At 37.2% G+C, this 22,813-nt stretch overlaps 1 protein-coding gene across 23 annotated transcripts in view; it reads left to right on the top strand.

Moving 5' to 3' along the window:
* Positions 1-22,813, top strand: part of ncor2 (nuclear receptor corepressor 2) — a 202,475-nt gene that overhangs the window by 17,246 nt on the left and 162,416 nt on the right. For 4 of the 23 annotated variants that reach the window (XM_087263559.1, XM_087263556.1, XM_087263544.1 and 1 more), the window contains exon 2: positions 22,065-22,201. The gene's annotated coding sequence lies outside the window, so the exon portion shown is untranslated. 23 annotated transcript variants of the gene reach the window in all.

Below are 22,813 nucleotides of genomic sequence, written 5' to 3'. Positions count from 1 at the left end.
CTTTTGTTTGTGGACCAAGCTTTTTGAACAACACGGAATGAGAGATAGGCATACATTTATGCGCGGCTAAATAAAACGCAAAAAAAAAAAAAGTTTTGCATGAAATAATTCTCATACTAAGTACTTTTGCATGCACAGCAGCACAGAAACATGACAAAACAGTGACACAGCAAAGACGAACTGCTGCTCTTGCTGTTTTTAAAAGACGCAAATGAAGATGCAGCTGTTTGTCTGCATTGCAGACAACCATATCCAAATCCATATCGATTGACAACCATATCCATGCTGGCACATAAAACCTAAGGATGTTCCATATTGAATCTAGTTTCGTTATGTAACTATTTATAGTATAGTAAATATTTATATCTATTTTTACTGAGGATTTGCACCATGTTTATTTGGACTTTATTTGGACTTTGACACATTATTTATTATTTTCTTATTTTTATTTGTTCATTGTAAGTGGTGTTGTTTATAGTAACTAAAAATATATTATTTGGAAAAAGTCAAAATTGCTTTACTGTTCTATTATTTTGTAACATTTGTAACATACCGTATACCGCGAAACCGTCAAACCGTGGTATTGTTTTAGACGATTATCATACCGTGAAAAATTCATACCGTTACAACCCTACTGTTGTGTATGTGCACATTGTAATAAAGATGCTGAAATGATATATTGTGCAGTCCTATGCCGGAGTAGTGGAGATATCAGGCGAAAATAACTAAACTTATTTGATTTCTTATTCATTATTATTTTGATTCCTTGTCTGGGTTCTCTGTGTTCTCATGGAATCCTTTGCACTTCGGCCTGAATATCAGGCCAGTGTTAAGGTTGTGTTGGCTGATTGTCATCATGTGTTGTGTTTTCATCATTACCCTACAATACCATTTGCTGCAGTAGTTGTGAGGGTTAAGTGTATTGGTGGTGACACTCTTCGCCTCTGGTTTTGTACTCACTGGCCCATTATAAAACAACAACTGCTCATGAAATAGGATGTGAGGGGTGGACAGATTTTTGCATAGCAGAGCATATAGCAGCTGTGTGTGTAAGGGCTGGCGAAATTGACAGATGTGTGTGAAGATAGAATAGAAACAGACCGCACCTTCCTGCTGACTTCACAGGATCTTCTTTCTCCACTCAAGTCATTCTGAATGTGGATGCCAGCTTTGCTTTCTTTCCTTTGTATTAACTAGGAAATATTGAAAGTGTGTGTGTTGAATGACTCTTAGTGGTTACGTCATATCCTTGGACAACAACCTTTTCTACATACAATTGCAGGTAGCATAAAAAAAACTAATAATGGTGGTCATTTTAAAATGAAATCCAGAGGAAAAGTCATCAAGTTAAGATTAGGAAAGGGTAAGTCAGTGGAACTTGCCTGTTGGAAAATCCCTCTGACAATTCCCATGTCCCATTGTTTTCTTTAGAAGCTGTAGGATGTCTACGGTGGCCCATTTAGAGATATGAGCTGGCTGCAGTTCTGCATTTAGGATTTAAATGTCTTTACCATTATCCCTTTAAACCACTAAGTGCTAGTTCTTAATCTGTAATAAAATCTTTAGTCCTCGTGTCATTTTGTTTGAATACTCCAGTGGTTTCTGTCCTTTACCTGATGTCTTATAGGGCCTATAACTGGAGTTGTATATGGTAGTTGGTCCCAGGATGAGTTTAGTGTGTGTGTATGAGTGGGGGAGAGAGAGAGAGTTTCTGGCAGCATAATAAAGTATTGACTCATGTGGATGTGTGCCAAAGACTTTACTGGAAGAGAAGCTGTGCTTTCTATCAGTGTCTGTTGATCTTATACCAGCAGCAATTTACAGTGAGCAGAGGTTGACTGATTTGTCAATGGTAATCATCACCGAGAAGAGCTTTCACATATCTCCAAAAAAAAAAAAGCACTGATAATAGGGCACTTCCCCCACCGCCTCATAACAATGACTGCATTCTGAACATAGCCATGTGCTCAAAATTAATGCGGTTGACTGATCAACAAAGAGTCTAATGTTGTTGTTGTTGACTAAATTAGTCATGATTAAAAATATCTGTCAGTTGAATGGAATAAAAATGTGTCTTTTCTTAATGATGGTGTTATTTTTGAGAAATATAATGCACAATAGAAATATATCTGTCATAATTAGAACAAGTTAAACTTTGAATTTTAATGTTTAATTTAATAGTTGTGGGGAAGATGCCTGAGTGTGATTACATTTACAAACAAAAGCCCTATTTGCATTGGAGGAGTTTTTACTGGTCACCTTGTATGATTTACAAATTACTCCCCTACATCTGAATTTCAAGTGGTGTATGTGCACTGGACAAGCGAAGCCTGGGATTTAGACATGAATAAAAATATCACGGTTTGATTGTATTTTTGATTTTTTTTATTTTTACACGATATTATTGAAAACAACTTTTTTTCCCTTTGAACTAGCGACAAACTTGAGCATACTTCAGCATCGTGATCCATCGCCCCGCCCCACATTTATTTTGATATATAACTCATCATTTGCATGTCATTTTAATAGCAATAACGGTCTTCATGAGCTGTGTTAAACTTTACATATAGCTGCTGCTTGCACAGCTGACAGCATCATTAGGATTAAATGAAGGATCATACAGAACCTCTCGCGCTTAAAATGTGTAGGTTCAGTGGCAAACGCTGTTACCTGCAAACCCCTGCAAAGTGAATGGCTTTAGTCGTTTTCATAGCGGACTTGAAGCCACTGGAAGTCTTTTATCCACTCTTGCAAAAGTGTAAATGATGGATCAACATTCAGCACATGATCACTAATATGTGTCATTATTAGTAACTTTAGGCGTTTTCTAAAACAAAATCTGTCAGTGTTATTTTCATTCTCTCATCTTTAGTGCTTCACATTTTCGCGGTTGTAGCTCCTGTCATCTGAAGGCAGAAGGCATTGACTGAGTGATTGACAGCTAATATTAACCAATCATTCGCTTTCAGTTCTAGACCAGTAGCCCTATAAGAAAAGCACAAAAGCAGGGCAAGCATTGCGGGCTTTTTTTATTTCAGCAAGTTCACATAACAACTGTTTATCTAATTCTGAGTGCTGTGTTTGCCGTTTTTAGATGCAAAGATGTATTCTGCATAAATTTCTCCTAAATCCGCGCACGTGGTTTTTGCAGTGAAAACAGTGAAAATATATGCACTCGCCCAAATGCTTTAAAATATCTTTTAGGGTGGCATAGATAAAAATTTCAGGCGCATATGCGGCCAAAACGGTCGAGCCCTAGCAGCTTTACTTGTTATTATTTTCTCATAATAATAATAAAATAAGGAATTTATCATCAATCACAATACAAATTACAGTGAACTCCAAACGAAGTCTCCTCCACCAGCTGTGGGAAAAGCCATTAGAACAACATGCCAGAGTCCCGTGGAAAAAAGTGATTGACAGGTGGTCATTTGTGTGTAACTTTTATGGTTTGGTTATGGGTAAAGCAAAGACCATGTGGGTCAGGTAGTGAAAACGGTAGGCTACAATTCATTTATTTGTTATGAATTAATTGATATTTTACAATGACCTCTTTCTCTTGCCCACAACGACGATGCCATCGTCCATGTTTTACGTTAGACATCATACAATGGCAAATTGTTCAACATTGATTAACCCTACTTTGAACACAATGTATTTTATTTTGAGAAATATTTATTAAATATTAAATATTGTGGAGTAGTAAACAGGTCAGGCTATATATATTTAATGATATATATTTAATGATGATTCAATCATTCAACAAAGAAACTCTCATTCTGGGTAAAATGTAAAGTTTAGAAGATGAAAATGTGCAGCAGAAGAAATGAGGAAAGATTCCCACTTCTACTATTCATGCAGTAAAGATCACCGAACCATTCAATCAATTCACACAGCCGTAGTTGTTTTTACGTATAAATTTCAGCTTTCGCTTTAAATTGTGTAGTTTATGGTAGAGCTGCACAATATATCATTTCAGCATCGATATCGTAGTGTGTTAATCTGCAATAGTCACATCACAGGATTAGCAATGTCAAGTTAGTATCGTTCTGAACATGCATCGCAATGTTTAACCCTAAAATAGACTGAAAGATTTTCATTTGGATGTGTTTTTAAGACCTGTGATTTTGTAAGATTTAAGTAAAGTTAAATCAAGAGATTATAATAGTATATAAACCAAAATCAATTGTATTTAGTTATTAATACAATAAAGAATCTTCTTTTATACTGTTATTTTATATATCACTGTTGAATTTATGTACCTTAATACTGTTAAGTATTCCACAGAATACCAAAAAATTCATTTGTTTCTGTTTAATAGTATTGTTTTTGATGCGGATACACCTCTATAAAACAATCCCAGGCAATGTAAACATATGAATTCATTCTAAAAGGAGTTATAATTTATTCTGTGAAATTATATTCATATTGCAATATATATCGCAGACAAACTAAATATCTCAATGTCTGTTTTTGTCCAATGTCATGCAGCCCTAGTTTATGACTCTGCACCTACATTATGAAAGCACTCCCACACTGTCTCTAAGTTTTTATTATTATTAAAGTGCCATGAATTCTTATTCTTTTACCACAACTTTTGGCAACACGACATGTGTCGTCTCTCTGCCGCCTGAACACTGTTTCAGGTATAGTCTAAGACAGCTAGCAAGCAAATTAATGACGTTGTTGCGCATACATAATGGAGCGCGCTGATTGGTTTGAACCAAGCTATGCTTATGAATGAATGCAACACACTCAGAGACGTAATATGGGACACTCTGGCACAGACGTCCAGTCTACATGCTGGAATACACGCTAAGATCTCATGGCCGTAAGACAGCTTCAAAAATTAGTTTCAAACCGGAAGTACGAATTTGCTCGAAATAGCACAAAAACAACCAATTTTCACTTTTTGGTGAAATATACGTGTCCTTATAGTGTTTTTAGCAGTGTGGGACACATTTGCGACTGTCAACAGCTCAAAAAATTAGTTTTGGTGTTTCATGACCCTTTGATATTTTTCAATGCAATGTAGATTGATAAGTGTGCACAACAATTAAAATTGCTACAAGATTCTGCCAAATCCTGGCCATATCAAAGACATGTCAACTCACACTTAACTAATATAATCACATGACCTCGACATTCTGAAAAATATATGGTAGATCATTTGCGGGGACAATATTACTTTACAAATTACAGACATTGTTGATTCACGTGGGATTAGGATCAGAGACATCCTCTGCAATTAATACAAATGACTAGAGGTCCTCAGGTAATACTAATCCTGCACGAACAGGGCTAAAGTCTAATCTGTCCTGCCAGTTTCATAAAAACTCAAAGACATATTTAAACTTCTCATTATAATAATTGATATTGCTATTGATATGTCATATGAACTAAAGTCAGAAGTACAAAATTGCTTTATCCTCTTTTCTAATTGCAAAAGACTGCAACTTAAGTCTGTTTGCTCTGCATTTTTAAAGCAAAGTGCTCTCTGCATCTGAGGACAGCTCCGCTCAAACTGAGCGCAGCAGACTCCATCTCTGTATGTGCAACCTGTTAAGGTTAATTGACTTTATGCCCAAATGATGTCTGTTTGCTCTGTTTCATCAACCTTATCTGTCCCAGCAAACGCAGAGCGTGCCATGGTCCCGAGAAACTGAACACTAGGATCTTTGATCATATTCAGATTCTCATACTGCTTATCTAAACACTAAGATTTGTCATCGATATGGCAACAAAGCTCAACTTTTAAATATCAAACTAGGGATGCTCTGTTTTATTAATTTTCCCAATTGACAACTGCTGCTTATTAACCTTTTTTAATTAATTATTTATTTTTTATAGGCCTAGCTATAAAGTGGAGTTATCACATGCAAAAATAAAGTCTATCAGGATTTTTTTTTGATTTGTAGGTTATGTAGACCATTTCATAAACTGTTATTTTAAAAGGACTATTAATAACTGTAATTCCTTAAATGAAAAATGGGTGGTTGGTTTCTTGGTTGTTCGTCAGATCATGGATGCACGTGTTACCGCCCTTCGATTAACAAAAGTTTGTTGGATTTTTTTTGCAGCAAAGCTTATAAAATACAAAATAAAATAAATATAGTTTAACTGATACCATTAATCGATTAAAAATGCATCCTTTCGGTTAGCGGTTAAACAGTCAATATGTCCATTCTTATTTCAAACACACCTATTAATTGGAGTTTAATTTAACGGTTGGTGTGTTTTTTAAGAATGAAAAAAAGATTTTAAAAATGTATTGAATGTGTGTGGAATGTTATAGTGTTGTTGTTTTTTTCTGTATTTCTTAAATGCTAATATCAGTAAATAAAGAATGGTAAGCTGTTTTGCGCTCAGTCACAGTGTAACTAACAAGAAGCTGGTTTATCTGCTAAAAGCGCAACACACCGTTCATTTGAATTAGACTTATCTGCTTGCAAGTGCTAAATGGAATTGAAAATGTCTAATTGAATCCACGGTTCTTGGAAATTTGGGACAGATTCTCGATACCCAGCCCTACTGAACACACATTTACACTGCCATCAAAATATTTTTCATGTTTTTAAAATAAAGTATAGTTAGATCTCTCTCTCTGTCTCTGTCTCTGTCTCTCTCTCTCTCTCTCTCTCTCTCTCTCTCTCTTTCTCTCTCTCTCAGAGATTTAGAGCTAAAAAAATAAAAAATGGCTAGAGTAGAGAGGAAAATAACAACAGCCAATAAGATACATACTATCTGCAGGTTTTTATTTAATTGTAGTGTCTTAAGTGTTTGCACCTTGACAGATTTTTAGATCAGAAAAGTTAGTTAGATCATATAAATTTCCATTATTACCTGTTTATTTTAGTATGATCTCTATATAAATCATTATTTTTTAGAAGCTAATAAAAATATTTTTGAATTACTGAATATGAAATATTTCTTTAAAGGGATCCACAATATATCTTACTTATAGATATATTGCAAAAGTTGGAGAAAGTACTGAGGTACTGAAACACATTTAATACTAAAAGGCTTTTTTGGTGATGGCAGCTTAAAGACGCCTTTCAGACGGAGAATGGAGTCATGCATTGCTTAGTCGTGATTTATTTATTTATTTTTTCTCTCACAGACTTTAGTAGAGTGTCTTGATGGTTTTGTGGGGCTTGTCTATCTAATCTAATCTTTATTTGGTATTTTATATTGGATTCAAGTCAGGGGATTGACTAGGCCATTCTACAGCTTGATTTTCTTTCTCTGGTTTCATCTTCATCATCCTGTTAATCTAACTCTTGGGTTGAAGCAGCTAATATTAATGTGGAATGTCGAAAGGCAGAGAGATGCTGAAGAGCTACTGACAGATTTCAGCTGCTCTCTGGCCTTTCACTGCTTTTCTACACCTCCCGTTCTTCATGTGTTAAATTTTTTTGCTGTGTCATTTCATTTTATTATACATAACTTAATCAATAATAATAATAATTAAGTAGTATTGTGTTCTTTGCATATTTGGATTTCTTTGGTTGTTACTAACATCCGGTGAAAAGTTCAAGTCAACAACACCTTTAGAAATATGTTTTCTGAGAAAAAAAAGGAAGTATTGAATAGTTATTTCCCCCACTGTATATTAATGCACATTTCCGAAGCCAAACAGAGTGCACATGCTGATTTTCTTGTCCAAAAAAGTAAAGATTTCAGTATGGATGCTCGCATGCGACCAAGCAAGCAAGCCATGTGAAGAAAACAGTAAGGGTGCTTTCACACCTACATTTTTGTTTCGGAACGTGTCTCGATTGCCCAGTTAGCGCGGTTCGATTGGCATATGTGAACAGGGCAATCGCACTCTGTTCCGCGCCAAAGTAATCGCTCCGAGATCGCTTGAATGAGGTGGTCTCGGCTCGATTGAAACGAACCCTGGAGCGGTTCGATTGCAGTGAGAAAGCGATCCGATCCGAGCGCGGTTATATCACAGTGTTTTATGGATATGTAATAGGCTTACGGCCATATGAAGAGAGAATTATGAGTATGGCGGGAAGTTTCGCGAGTCTCCGGATGCCCGCAAACGAGTGATGATCTCCCGGTAATCTCGCGTCTCCCTCCCAGTCCTCAAATAGGCATCGTCGCGCACCCTTCTCACCCCTCCGCACCGCAGCTCTCCTCAGACACATCGCGCGCGTGCACCCTGTCAATCACCATCAAACCACTACCTCTCCTGACAGCTGAGCGGGACGCTGCAAAATAAACCCTGACACTCTGACCAATGTAAGGAGAGTTTACTCGCCCGTGACTTGTTTTAGCTCTTTTGGTCCGATTAGAAACTTTGCAATGTGAAAGCGAACCGCTCCAAGAGCAAAGAGCAACAATGTAACATTTGTAATCTCTGTTTCGGAACAACTGAATTGATTCACAGGTGTGAAAGCACCCTAAGAATGCTAATAAGTAACTCCATTGTTTAGAGTGTTTTTTTTTTTTTTTTTTACCTGATTGTTCCTGACGTTTTTAGGTTGAAATAACTACCAGTGGAGCAAACTGGGGGTGATATTTATTTAGTTTTACATAGTTAAGATATCCGTTTTAGGGAACATCCGTTTTTTTACATAGTATTTATATTTGTTTTAGGGAAAAGTAAGTTAGTATTAAGAAGTTTATATATATGTTTTCCCCCCTAAAAAATGTAAATATCATAATGCATATTGCATTATTAACATGCTATCCCCACATAGCACCTTTCTTTAATATCGCACAGCCCTGTTCCTTTGGCAAAGCTCAATTTTTAGCTGCTCTCTATGAAGTGTGTTAGATTGTTGACGGATGTTATCAATCTTCAGAGCATTATGTTAAGATGTGTCATGATAATAGAATGCCAGAGGGTTGTTTGGGTGCACCTGTATAAACAGCACAAGCAGCCATAACTGAGCTTCTCTCACTCTTAGTTAAGGATCTCCCTCTTTATCTTTATCTCGCATCTCTTCACCTACTTTTCTCTCGCTCTCTCTGTCTCACACCAGTCTTGTTTCTCTTTGATCTCAAAGTCTGATGGATGTTTTGAATTTAGCTCTGAGATTATGAAGTGTCTTTTTTTGCCTGTACTTTACTGTCATTCATCAGCTTTATTTGTGCTGAATGGAACCAACCAAACGCTCAGTATATTATGCCCCATGTTTTTATTATTATTATTATTATTATTATTATTATTATTATTATTATTATTATATATATTTAAATATGAAGTCTGAAGAGTGTGTGTAGATGATGCAAGTGTATACTATGTGATTTTTCTCTTAAAAATGTCAACAACAGCAGGTGTAAAAACAGCAGTTAAAGTTGGTGATAATAGTTATGTAAAATGGATGTGTCAATTAGAATGGCATTTATATGAAGAATTTCTACTATAAAACAGCTCTTTAGGGTTCAGCAGACAGCTCTGTTTTGTAGTATGTATTAATTCTTTCTTTAAAATATTGCCTTTAAGCAGCCTGCCTCTGACTCCTAGTACCTGTTTGATGAGAGATTTATTTTGGGGCTGCTGTTTCATCACTAATAAAAAAAGAGAAAAAAGTTCTATTTAGTTGAAAGTGTCAGTGGGGTCTATGCATAGCTAGTGTTTTTCAGCCAATGATGAACCTCCGGGCATCGGTTAATGTAACTATTTTTAATTTCCTTAGGTTTTTTTACAACATTGATGTTGTAATGTAATTAAATTACATTCTGTTAAATAAACTTAAGCAATCATTTAGTTGTTAAAGCGTAAAATGAGATGAAAGACTCTGTAACCACTAGCTGTCAGGATCAGCAGGCTAGTGCAGAAACTTCATTGACGATACTTGGGTAAAATAAACTGTTATTTTTTAAAGACTTGTCGGGGGAAATGGAATTTCATGCAGTTCTTCTTGTTCGGTCTGAGACCCACTTTATATTGTGTATCTCTCAGGCAGTGAAGATCACTGATTTTTAAAGAAAACAGATCTTAAATGTGGCAATTTTAAAATGGAAAGATGGTTTACCGTAATCGATGAGGCTGGCTAAAATGAAAAGTCTGTGTGCATATACCCCAATGGGGCCATAAAATCACAATTTTGTTTTAGATTTTTTATGAGTAGCTAACATTAACGGGCAATAAATATCTCAAACTTGACTGTAAATTAACAATTCTCAAAAGCAACAAAATATCTAGCCAATTTTTGTTATCTTTATAATATTTAACACATTTAAAAAAGTCATTTTCATTTCAAGTCATTTTCAAGTATTATTCTGAAAGTTTTAGTAAAACCCTCATTTTATTTTTCCAGAGTAATTACCAATTTAAATAAATACATAAAATAAATAATTAAATAAATTGTGAAATATATTGTTATCATGAAATAAAGTGACTCTTAAATTGAAACTTTTGGTCATACCGCCAACCCCACTATTACATAATTTGAAGCCACTGACCCATTTGTTCTTTGATTGAGCTTGAAATGTATCAGGTCTAACAGTGCTTCCCTCAGGTGTAAAATATACAGCCAAATTGATAGAGGCCTTTTACCCACAGCACATAAATGGTCGACTACTTGCGACAAACAAAAATAATTTGATTATTTATTTATTTTTTATTTAATTTGTTTTATTTTTATTGTTATTTTGTTCTCTGTCTCTCTCTCTGTCTCTCTCTCTCTCTCTCTCTCTCAGGTTGCATTATTGGCAAGTTCAGGTTGCTTTATTGGCATGACATTTTATAAATTTTTATATTTTTATATAAAAGGGATAAAAACAAACAATATCTCCAAAAAATATATACTAAATTTAAGTGGAGATTATCCAAATAAGGAAAATTAGTTGTTTAAATTAGAGCTGTGAACCTACACTGGTTTCACGGTTTGGTTACGAATATCATGCCATCGATTCAGTTCAATTCAAAATCACGGTGCATGTGACAAACACAGTTTTATATTTTCTTCACAGCAGCAAATCTTGTATTAAAATGTATAAATATATATTTATATACTAATTGCAATACAGTTTTATTATTTAATACAAACAGTCAGATATAATAACTGCAACTTTAAACAACAAAAGCATTTATAGCAAATAAACAAATATAAATATTCTGCTCGCATTCAGAGTCCCGTCTAGCAGGTTCTTTCTTACCCTTACCCTTTCTTACTTTGATTGGTCACACGCTCAACAGAAAGGGCTGCGATTGGCTCTTACGCACTGGCACTCTTCACAGATGAGTGACACTGATAAACGGCAGCGATCACAGCTGATCCATGATAGAGAATGTGGGGAAAACTCTGCAGGCACACGCTCGTCTGTATCCAGAAGTATTGCTGTAACAGCCAAAAGGAGAGGAAAACTCACGCCAGCAGGTCAAATGGGCCACTGTGAGAGAGAGAGAAATGGAGTTTACTTTCATTCTCTCAATCGCAGTGAAATAGGGGCTTCTGCTGTATGTCAGTGAAAGACTGTCCAGAAAGCACACACGCAGTAAAATTGTGCAGTTTCTGCATTTTTAAAGGGTCACGAAACACCAAAACACGTTTTTTGAGCTGTTGACAGTCGTATATGTGTCCCACACCGCTAAAAATACTATTAGGACACCTATATTTCTCTAAAAAGTGTAAATTGGTTGTTTTTGCGTTATTTCAAGCAAATTCTTACTTCCGGTTTAAAACTAATTTTTGAAGCTGCGTCACGGTCATGACATAATAGCGTTGTATTCCAGCGTGCAGACTGGACGTCTGTGCCAGAGTGTGTCTTATTACGTCTTACAGTGTGTTGCATTAATGCATGAGTAAGGCTTGGTTCAAACCAATCAACGCGCTCTATTGTACAACTTCATTAATATTCATTACTGTCACAGTGTTTAGACGACAGACACACCACGTTGTGTTGGCAAAACAAGCATGAAGTGTAGCTTTTATAGTTTGCTGCCGTTAAGTTTTGTTTTCATTTTCTCTCTGTGAGAGTGCAGCTGGAGTCACGCGTGTATTACAGTGTACGCGACGCTCGACAACAATAACTTGCGTGTCTAACTCGCACGTGCCCAAATAGACACTCCCACACCATCCCACTTTAGTTCCTCCGACACTCCCCCTAAACAGAGCTGGACACGCCCACTTTTCGGACTTTTTCCAAAGTAGAGGTGTGAAAACACCCTGCTGAAACAAGGGGGTTTCATGGCCCTTTAAGTAAGTTAGTTGGAGCGTTGTAAATACTCACACTCGCCTCTCTTGCCATAGTAAGCTACAGCGACATAGTGCATATGAGATAAATGACGTCAGTACATAATAACAGGTTATGATTATTACTGAACCGATAATAAATTGTCCACGTCTGCATCGCGGTGCACCGAAAAATCCATTAATTTTGACACCCCTAGTACAAATATTATGTAGTTACCTTGGATTGTCATTTTGTCCTCCAAGTATATAGTAACATTTTTCTGAGTCATTCATTAAAGAATTAATTATTTAAAGTTTCTCTCTGTGTAGGCCGTCAGCTGCAAAGCCAAGTAAAAAGCTAAGTTTAAATAGTTTTTCCTATTTCTGTTTGAGAGTTTTTATACTAAGAAATCCATATTTTGCATAAGGGCTTTAAGGGGAAAAAGCAAAACCATTTGAAAATCTTGAGAGATATGAAGAGTCTTTAGAGATTTCTGACTGATGACTGTTCATATTTCAGTTACCCTAAAAAAAAAGAGCAGCAAGTGCACTTGATCAGATGTCATCAATGCAGAGGTGGAGTTAGATAAGAAAGGGCAGTGAAGATTGTTTGCTCAATTCTCAGAGAGAGAGAGAGTCATCCTCAGCAACCATCACCATTGGTTTTTATTTTTTCCACAAAAGAAGCGAGGCTTGGAGACAAAAGCGTTTAGAGAATTGAGACTTTCCCAATTCTAAAGACCCCTCTCCCCAGTCTCACTCGAATATCCATTCATAGCTTTACTGTAAAATCCTCAAGTGTGACGTCTCTCTCACTCTCCAGACTGTGGAGGATATGAGCGCTTGGCTCAGGAGGAAATTCCAAGCTGCTAAGAAGAGGCTTGCAGGTTATTGATGGTGGAATCTCATTTTCTGCTCGGCTGCTGCTGAAAAATGGCTGTCTGAAGCAGCTTTGGCAGACAAAGGGTAGCTTCGCCGACAGCCAGCGGGAGTGTGTTTGGGGCTTGAAGTGCTAGGAGAGAGACTACTGGTGTTCCCCTGGTAACTGTGTGTTTGTGTGTTTGTGTGTGTGTGTGTGTGTGTGTGTGTGTGTGTGTGTGTGTGTGTGTGTTTGTTTGTGTGTGGGTTTGTTTTGGTGAGAGGAAACGGCTGGAGATGTTTATCAGCCACATACAAACACACACCTGATGCAACGCTCATTCATCCTGTGGGAGGGAGTATTGTGATGTGTGCGGGGCTGTGTTTGTTTGTGTTTAGCAGATTTTAATCTGCATCTTAATCTGTTTATGTAGGTTGTTTTTATTTGATGCTTGAGAGCATTCATCCAAAAATGTTTACGTGTTTGCATTTATTGTAGCTCGGAAGATTTTAATCACATTAACGTATACAACATATCATTTTCTTAAGCGTGTTTATATACTCATAAACAGCTTGTAGATATGCATTGGTTGTACCGGGTTGGTCCTGTTTTTATTTTGGACACAGAGCTTTTAATTCTTTATTAGAAATTCATCAAAAGTTTTGGTTTATATTGACATAAGTATTCTATTTCATTATGTCTCAAAACTGCTCTATACGCTTATTTTACGTGGCCGCCATTTTAAAAAATGAAAGCGAGGCTGAGGTGGGAAGAAACCTGGAAGTAGAGGACCAGCGCTGTAAACAACAACAACAACATGCAACAACATGCTGTGGATTAGGGCTGGGTTGATGGACGATGCCATCACGATAGTGAGCCGGTATCGTGATCCTCTGTCTTGCCCATGTCGCAGCAGCAACCCGCTTGCAAAAAATACACACAGCTTCGTTTACACTAACATGTCTTAGTTTGAAAATGTCATTTTAGAACAATTACGATCCAAATCTACACTGGCGTTTCACATAGCATTTTTGAAAAGCCCTCCTTCCACACCATATCGCTGAAAACACAAGACCACACACACACTACATACACACACACACACACACACACACACACACACAAACACAAACACACAGTCAAGCGCTGCAGGGTATGCGCCGTCTGAGCTCCAGCAGTCGGAGGGTGCTTTGAGCACAAAACCCCAGAGAGCAGTGCGCAGACAGTATATCAAGGATGCACCGCTGGATCGCATCTCAGCATAGTTGTTAAATGTGATATTTCATTAATCTTGTCTCTATTTAACGACTCTTCTATCTTTTGAATCTATCAGGTAATGTGTCACAGCGTCAATACACGTCGACATCGCCCAATCCTACTGTGAGCTACAAACCTCCAGCTGTTGCTTCGTTTTAAAATGCAGATATGGTGTAAACATCACTTTAATATCATTCAGTTAAGTTTAATTTAAACAATTAAAAGCATATTAGGCATCAAACAATACCTCAATCTCTTTAACAGTAATGCGCTTAAGTGTCCTCCTAGGCTTCAGTTCATGACACCAGGTAACGTTAAACACCATGGGGACGCTTCCCTGCTTCAGCCTATGTAACCCGGTGAGCAATAAAACAATGCAGTCCTCTGTAGCACATCCTCGTGTTGTCTGTAATATTTTTTTGTCCCTGTACTGTTTTTTTAATTTTCTTGCTAACATTCAGGTGCCGTTAAAAGTGAGTACGTTAAAATGCTTAAATGTTAGCAGGAATAAAAAAAAATCTATTTCAGTACCAGAATTCAGTGTTGTGACGAGTCTAATATAGTGAAAGAATCAGTTCATTAATAAATGACATCTAAAATATGTGTTCAGGAAAGAAAATGTTAGCTAACCAGTGCCATTTTCCCTTAACCTAGGTGACAATGAGGTCCGATATCCCTTTGTATTTTCACTATCCATTCAGTACGGACCTTTGGGTCACTTGGAAAGCAGTGAAATGATAAATCTGTGTCACTTTCTCTTCACTGATAAGATAAACAGCCCAGTACACGACGTTCCTGTGTGATTCCAGGCGATACTTCCGGGTTTCTTTTCACTGCAGCCTCGATTTCGCTTTTAAAATAGTGGCCGTGTGAAATCAGTCCACTGAGTCATGTTACTAAGTACCTGGTACTAAATAGCAGACTGTGCTGAAAAAATCATGGAGACAAGTAAAGATGAATTCATGCTTGCATGTTGTTTACACTAAATTCTGACCCAGCATTCAATTGTTGCAGCAGAAAATTTTCTGTGTTTTTTCCCCAAAAAATAAAAAATGCTTTGAGTTGAAGCTTATTAATATATTTTTAAGATATAGAAAACGTAAAAAAAAACTTTTCCTCAAGAGCCTTGCTGTCATTCAGAGATCAAATTTAGCAAGATTTATTTACAATTGCAAACAAGACTTTTATAATAATAATCATAATATCAGTTAAACCTTTTTAAAAAACATATAGTGAAAGTGAACGCATGATTGTTAAAGATATTATTTATTTTCCACATTATTTTGTAGCTTACTGTTCATTGTAACACGAACATGTATTAGGTTTCAGTTTTCACGCTAGTGAGTTTGATTTATTACTTTTTATTTGCATCAGACCAACGCATCTTGTAGATTACTAGTGCACTGGGCGAGTTTTGTCACAGTGTTGATATTTACAAAACCTTTGTTACGAACATCTTTTTGGCCGGATTTAGTAATTTACCCGAAAACAGCAATGTTAAATTCCAACATCAGATTGGGGACAGTTCCTTCCATATGCACGTCTTGTTTATGAACAACACCGGATCAAGTTGTCCATTACTTCTGTACTTCTGAGAAATACAACGTCAGCAGGTTCAAATGCGCTTCACACAGTGAATTCGTAAGATGTGATAGCTCTAAATGATGCTGTTTTTTTGGCAGGTGTACTTGTGCTGCCCTATTCTTTTGCTTTCATAGAGCACAACAATTCTCTGAGTTCTCTTCTGCTCGCCGTCATGTTGTTTGTGTGTATTATGGCAATGTGTAGGGAACTACGGGATGCCAGAGGCGAGCATTCAATGTGTTAGAGTGAAAGCCCATTTTCATTCAAACAAATCGATGTAAACTACACATTCGAGTTAATCAATAAAATAGATTTATCACTCTTAAGTCAACCTTTTTCACTCTGTTTTTTTTTTTCTTCAGTTTTGTTGAGCCTATGAATTGTAGCCTCAGTTTGCTGTTGTTGTCTGATAAGACTGGCACCTGGTGTGGTTCCTCTGCTGCTGTATTCATCTGCCTCAAGGTTCAGTGTGTTTGGAGATGGTCTTCAGCAGACTTTGGTTTTAGTGAATGGGTATTTTTAGTTACCTTTCATTTGAACCAGTCAGACCATTCTTCACTGACCTCAAAGTCATTTTCACATTCATGACACATTATAGACAAATGTTGTGCCATTGTAGAAGCCCGTGGTTCAGTGAGTTTTTCTTTTATTCTGTCAGTCTGTTTACATCCACAGTTCTAGCCTGATTTTGTGCAAACTTTCTGCATACTTGAATCTTTTAGTTTATGTGTACATGTCTATTCATAATCGGCTTTTGGAGGATTAAATACATGCCATAACATGGATGCTTCAGGTCCTTAATTTTAATTGGCTTAGTCGAGCTTAAAGTTGTTGTTGTAAAATACTCTGTTAACACTCTTTGTAAACTTTCCCTCTTTCTAATTCAGTCCAAGTGTCTTATATCATGTCATTTATTTATCATTAGTACTCTGCCTTAAAGGGCCATGAAACCCCCTCGTTTCAGCAGGGTGTTTTCACACCTCTTCTTTGGAAAAAGTCAGAAAAGTGGGGGTGTCCAGCTCTGTTTAGGGGGGAGTGTCGGAGAAACTAAAGTGGGAGGGTGTGGGAGTGTCTATTTGGGCACGCGCGAGTTTCAGTCAAAATACACAGGAGAAAGGGATGGTGTTTAACCTACATGGACATCTGTAGTCGAATTATTTGCCATTAAATGTCGGACTTTAACTGCAGTTCGGCTCTTTCATTCAGGGAATTCATTCATGCCCCTCGCGACAAATGAGATATTTGATTCGAGGAACTGCTCTAAGCGTGTATTTTTCATGCAATGTTTGATACCGCACGGCGAATGACAGAAAAAAAACTCCGCATTTCCCGGAAACTTAGATACACACGGCAGGTAGCGTCCGAAAGCCGCGTGTGTTATTCCGGTCACAAAATGCGGTGCTAACATGTTTGCACTCAATGCAATAGTTAACTTATTTGATACGAACAAACTGAATATACAAAGAGCACTGGTCGCTCACTTACCAAATCTGTAGAGACAGGACAATCACCAGCAACTAGAGCCGCGTCTTTATGAAGAGAAGACTACATCCGGAATCCGGATTTCAGCGTTTGCAGATGAGAACAGCTCTCAGGTAAACAATAATCCCCCTTAGACACGTAAATTATTGTTGTCGAGCGTTGCGTACACTGTAATCCACACGTGATCCAGATAAGCTCTCACAGAGAGAAAATGAAAACGAAACTTAATGGCAGCAAACTGTAAAAGCAACACTTCACGCTTGTTTTGCCAACACAACGTGGCGTCTCTGTGGTGTAAAGACGGTGACACTAATGAATATTAATGAAGTTGCACAATAGAGCGCGCTGATTGGTTTGAACCAAGCCTTACTCATGCATTAATGCATCACACTGTAAGACGTAATAAGGCACACTCTGGCACAGACGCCCAGTCTGCACGCTGGAATACACGCTATTATGTCATGACCGTGACGCAGCTTCAAAAATTCGTTTCAAACAGGAAGTACGAATTTGCTTGAAATAACGCAAAAACAACCAATTTACACTTTTTAGTGAAATATAGGTGTCCTAATAGTGTTTTTAGCAGTGTGGGACACATATACGACTGTCAACAGCTCAAAAAATGTGTTTTGGTGTTTCGTGACCCTTTAAACAGAGTCCAAAGCACTTACTGTACGCTACTATCTTTGTAACTAAATTAATTTAATCTTTTGCTATTTAAACATCGAACGTAAAGGAGGGAAGATAACTCGCCCACCCCATATCTGAGAAGTGCCCTCATTTAAATGTGTGAATGAAAGCCAGGCTACGACATGCAAATTAACTTGCTTCTGAATATACAATGTCACACAAAAGATTGCCTTAGAACATAAATATTCGTAAAATGATGTGCTGTCTAACTTCCTCAGTGGGCTGCATCTGTGCATTGTCTGAACGTGAAAGACAGCAGGAAAAATATGTTGTGTTTTTAATGTAAATCGATGAACATCCAGCTTTCTCCAGCCTCCGGCACCTAGACTGCAGCTCTGTACAAGAAGTTTGGCCAGAGAAGAAGTGGTCGTAGCTAACTGAGCCTGGTTTGTTGTGCCAAGTAAAAAAAGATGTTTCAACTTTGAACATTGCAGGCTATTCTTTACTGTAGCAAGTTGGCATGACAACTGTTTTAGACCATGACTGAGCACTGCATTTCAGGTTTGTTTTTTAGATGTAAATATGCATCTTGCATGAATGTTCTCTAAATTTGTGCATGCATTGTACGTTTTGCAGTGAAAAATACAGTTTTATGTACTCCACACATGCTCCCAAATATATTTAACATTTTGGTCGCATTTGCATCCAAAACAGTTGCAATTTCAACCCCTGCTTCTTTTAACTGAATAGCTGCTGGAACTTTAATAATGTTTAACCTTTCATTGATTAAGGGAAGTTTATATGCAGTATGCAGTGTTATGTTTAAAAGTACTATTCAGTTTCTGTACCTGAAAACTATTGTTAGAGACCTAAAAATTTAAAAGAACTGTTTATTTCATTGGTATTGTTATAATATATTAAATTATATTACTATTTTGTATTCATTTGTGCTTTTGCTTGTAGATTTTTTTTTTATTTGACAAAACCGTGACCCTAAAACTGTGATACGAACTGAACAGTGCAATCATAGCACCCTTGATATTAGCACATCTATTACATTTTTGAAGTTTATGAAAGGTTTATGTAACAACCCTGGTTCGTCTATAAGTACCCCTTAGCTCTTCCATAATAACTGTAAACTATGACTTCTTGGTGCTTTATTGCATGTCATCACTGTCTTTTAGAATAAGATGAGCACAGAGGCCAACTGTTGCCCGATTAATGTGAATACATTACTGGAAAAAGATGAGCTACCTCTTAAGGCTTAGGTTGAGTTTAGAAAAGGTGTTCAAAGGCATTGCTCTCAGGTGATCATATAGTTTATCTTTTATTTATTAAAGCTGAATTGAATTGAATTGAATGATAAAGTTGTAAAAAATGTGCAGTTCGTTGCACAAAGTGATAGTTTCACTCCTAAGGCTGATTTATACTTCAGCGTCAAGCACACGTGTATGCTCTGGCGCAGCTTGCGCATGAATGCATTGCCCTGGACGAGGCAGTCACCGATGTTGATGCACACCTCTCAAAAAATGTAACCACACCTCGCAACAATGCATAGCACAAGCTTTGTGATTGGTCGATTTGATAGCGCTGACAAGCGTGGGTGGGACTAAGAGTCACGCAAACCTGTTGGAGTGAGTTTTTACAAGTATAGAGTCCTGTGAAGGAGCTGCAGATGAAAAGTTTAGTTTTGTGTTTACTTTATGATTAAAGTTGTTGCACGTCTGCTGTTTTCCACTTTAAAATGAGCGAGTTTGGGTAATGATTAGGGCTGTGCCATTTAGGCGAAAATATCTAATTATCTAATTTTTATTATTTTTAAAAATGTATTTATTTATTTTTTTGACAGATATTGCAATTTGGATTTGATTAACAATTTAATTTTATAGCCAAGCCTCAGCTCAATATTCTGTAAGCCATGGCAACAATTCTGCAACAGCTCCTACAAATGACCTGTTTTTGTTTTGTGTCTGTGACCATGAAACCAAAATATTCCCATATTACAAATGCTGATTTTCTTTGATATTAATTTGTCTATTAATGCATCTGAAGCAACAGACGCCATAATCTTACTTGTCAGCGCTTGCCTGTTTTTTTTTTATTTTATTTTTTTTAATTGTGGTGGTTGTTCGGTTGCGCAATTCCGATTGGACAGAACGAAAGTGTGCTCACTCAATTGGCTAGTAACGCCTGTTTCACACCGCAAGCGTCAGCGGCGCGTGAGCAGAGCGTGAGCAGCGCGTGTGTTTTCGGCGTCCATGTTAACAGATTAGAGCTTTCATACCGCACGCAGCAGCAGCGCGTCAGAGCGAGGCGTGAGCGTCGCCGAAGCAGCAGTGCAGCGATAGTTTCGGCGCTGGGTCTATTTTTGACGCGCTGCTCACGCTCAATTAAAGTGACAGTGCATTGAGAATGACCAAAACACATTGAATGACAGTAAAAACTAGCAATTTTACCCAATAAATGCGTTAATAATGTCAAATGGTTTATATATAGTCATTCAAATGAACTTAAAACGATTAAAAACGGCATCAAACATTTATTTAGGCCCGAACTACAAAACCAAATGTAAAACTATTTTACTATCACTTTTGCTTAAGTTGCACACTAGTGTTGTAGGAGAGGGGAAATGGAATATTTACGGGATTTGTAGTCTATAGCGAAGTGTATTGTGGGTAGTGTAGTTCGACACGCATGCTGGATTATGTGAGCTCGCTGTGTTCTGTGCAGCTGAGCAGAGGAAGAAAGTTTTAATCGGCTTTGTTTTATGTTCACTCGAGTTATTCCTACCGGGAGCTGTTTGCTCTGTGAATCTGACAACACGAAAATAAGTAAAAGAATGGCATGCATTGGTTACTTTTGTCCGTCTCATCATCTGCACGAGCATACATTAACGAGCTGTTATTCTGCCGCTGGACAGCACTGAAGCAGAGAAAGTAATACTAGTTTGATCATGTATAAATATCATTATAACTATATAGTATAAATATTATTATAACTAGGTCTACAGCAACCTGATAATCAAAAAACAAATGACATGATATCACAGGCGATTGTCCTCTGACTGTAGACACTTCTCAGCATACAGTACTATTTGATCTATAAAATTAGTAAAATAAACATTTGCAGGTTAAAGAAACAGCATAGGAGGGGCCTTGGTGCAGATGAAAAGTTTTAAAAGTGTATTTGTATATAGAGAGACATGGATAACTAGATAGAATAGACAGAGATAGGTTGATCTCTGCAGCAGCTGCCGAAGAGCAAACGCCTGCGTGCTGCTACTGCTCGACATACGCGCTGCTCACGCTCTGCTCACGCGCCGCTGACGCTTGCGGTGTGAAACAGGCGTAAGACTGTAACACACAGCCGGCAGTCACACATTTGCTCTGGGCGGGAAAAATTAAATAATACAGTTAGTATTCATTTTAGTTTTAGATTAATATTAGTTAATCGCAACGTTTCAATTTGCAACTGCGATTTGATTTCAATTAATCATACAGCCCTAGTAGTAATTATGATGTGCATGTATTTTTTTTCTCAAAGTGACTGAACCCACAAGCCGCACTCCACAGTGAAAGTGAAACTGAAAGCTCGTACATAATTTAATGATCATATCATGTTTTAGATTTATGATTTGATATTTTAAGTGTCAGTATAACTGCTCCAACCTTTATAACGTTGAATGTAATGCAAGAGAGAAACTGATAATGACAAAAGTCTGGTTTTACCAGTGAAAAAATGGTCTAATAATGTTGTCAATGACAGATTGGTGCATATGTATCAAACATAATAATTCAACTTAAGAATTATGAATAGTTGTATTCTGATGTCATCCACTGTGCATAAACGACCAGGACAAATTGAAAGTCTATTTGAATATAAAGTCTATTTAAGTAAACCATGCCAAGTTGATACAAAATTTTGCATTTTAACCAACTGTAGAGCTACACATAGGTCTAATGTTGTTGTTATTGTTTAGAGAAAATCATCATCTTGATTCTATGCTAAAAAAACAACAATTTTAATAATAAGTAATATTATTAGTAATTCTCATTTTATCCAGAATCCTAGTATCTACATCCTGTTACTTCTGTTGTGTACTCTCGACGCTACCATTACAGATCTGTGGAAACACCTTGTGGGTTGACCATGTGACCTTGATCAAAACAGACGTGGGATTGCTCTCTCACACAGAAAGACACTTCTCATGAGTGATGCAGGCAGAGAGGATTAGTGTAGATTATCCTGCACATTATTGGTAAGTCATTCACTCAGCTGTTATGCAACACAAATGCTTCCGTGTATGTGCTTTTTAGAAGGATTGTATGTGGGCCTCTATATGCATTTAACTTATGAGCGTGTATAACCGATGTCCTTTTGTAGGCATGTTTTAGAGGATTTGTTTACACTCTGGATCACATGCTGTTTGGGGATCTTCTGTGCGGTCGTGTTGGTTTTTCTCAGAAGACGAGTGCTGAAAATGGTCTATGTGTTGACATACAGGCGGGTGGGGGTTGGGTTTATGCTTGTGTATGTGTTTTGAGAGGTAGGATGGGTACAATGTTTGAAAGCAGGGTGGAAATCCTATGTCAGGACGTCGGGTTGTAAGCCAGAGGGCCGATAATGTGAACAGTAGGGAGTGGGGGTATTTCCCATGGTTTTGATATGTAGCTTTTAAAAATTGGACTAAATGTTAGCCAAATTTCATTTGTCTTTTGTATTTTATTTTATTTTATCAAATAATTTATTATAAGTATAATAATTTTTAAAGCTTTTTCACTTGTAAAGGGACAAGAATGTGTGAGGAGCTGAGAAAGTGGAAGGATCGATAAAGTACTTTTAGCCGGAAATCGAACTCTGGTCACTGTGA

The sequence above is a fragment of the Danio rerio genome, chromosome 8, assembly GCF_052040795.2.
Source record: "Danio rerio strain M-AB ecotype USA chromosome 8, GRCz13ab, whole genome shotgun sequence".
NCBI classification, from domain to species: Eukaryota; Metazoa; Chordata; class Actinopteri; order Cypriniformes; family Danionidae; genus Danio; species Danio rerio.
Note: the sequence above shows the minus strand (reverse complement) of the source record. Positions and strands in the feature narration are given on the sequence as shown.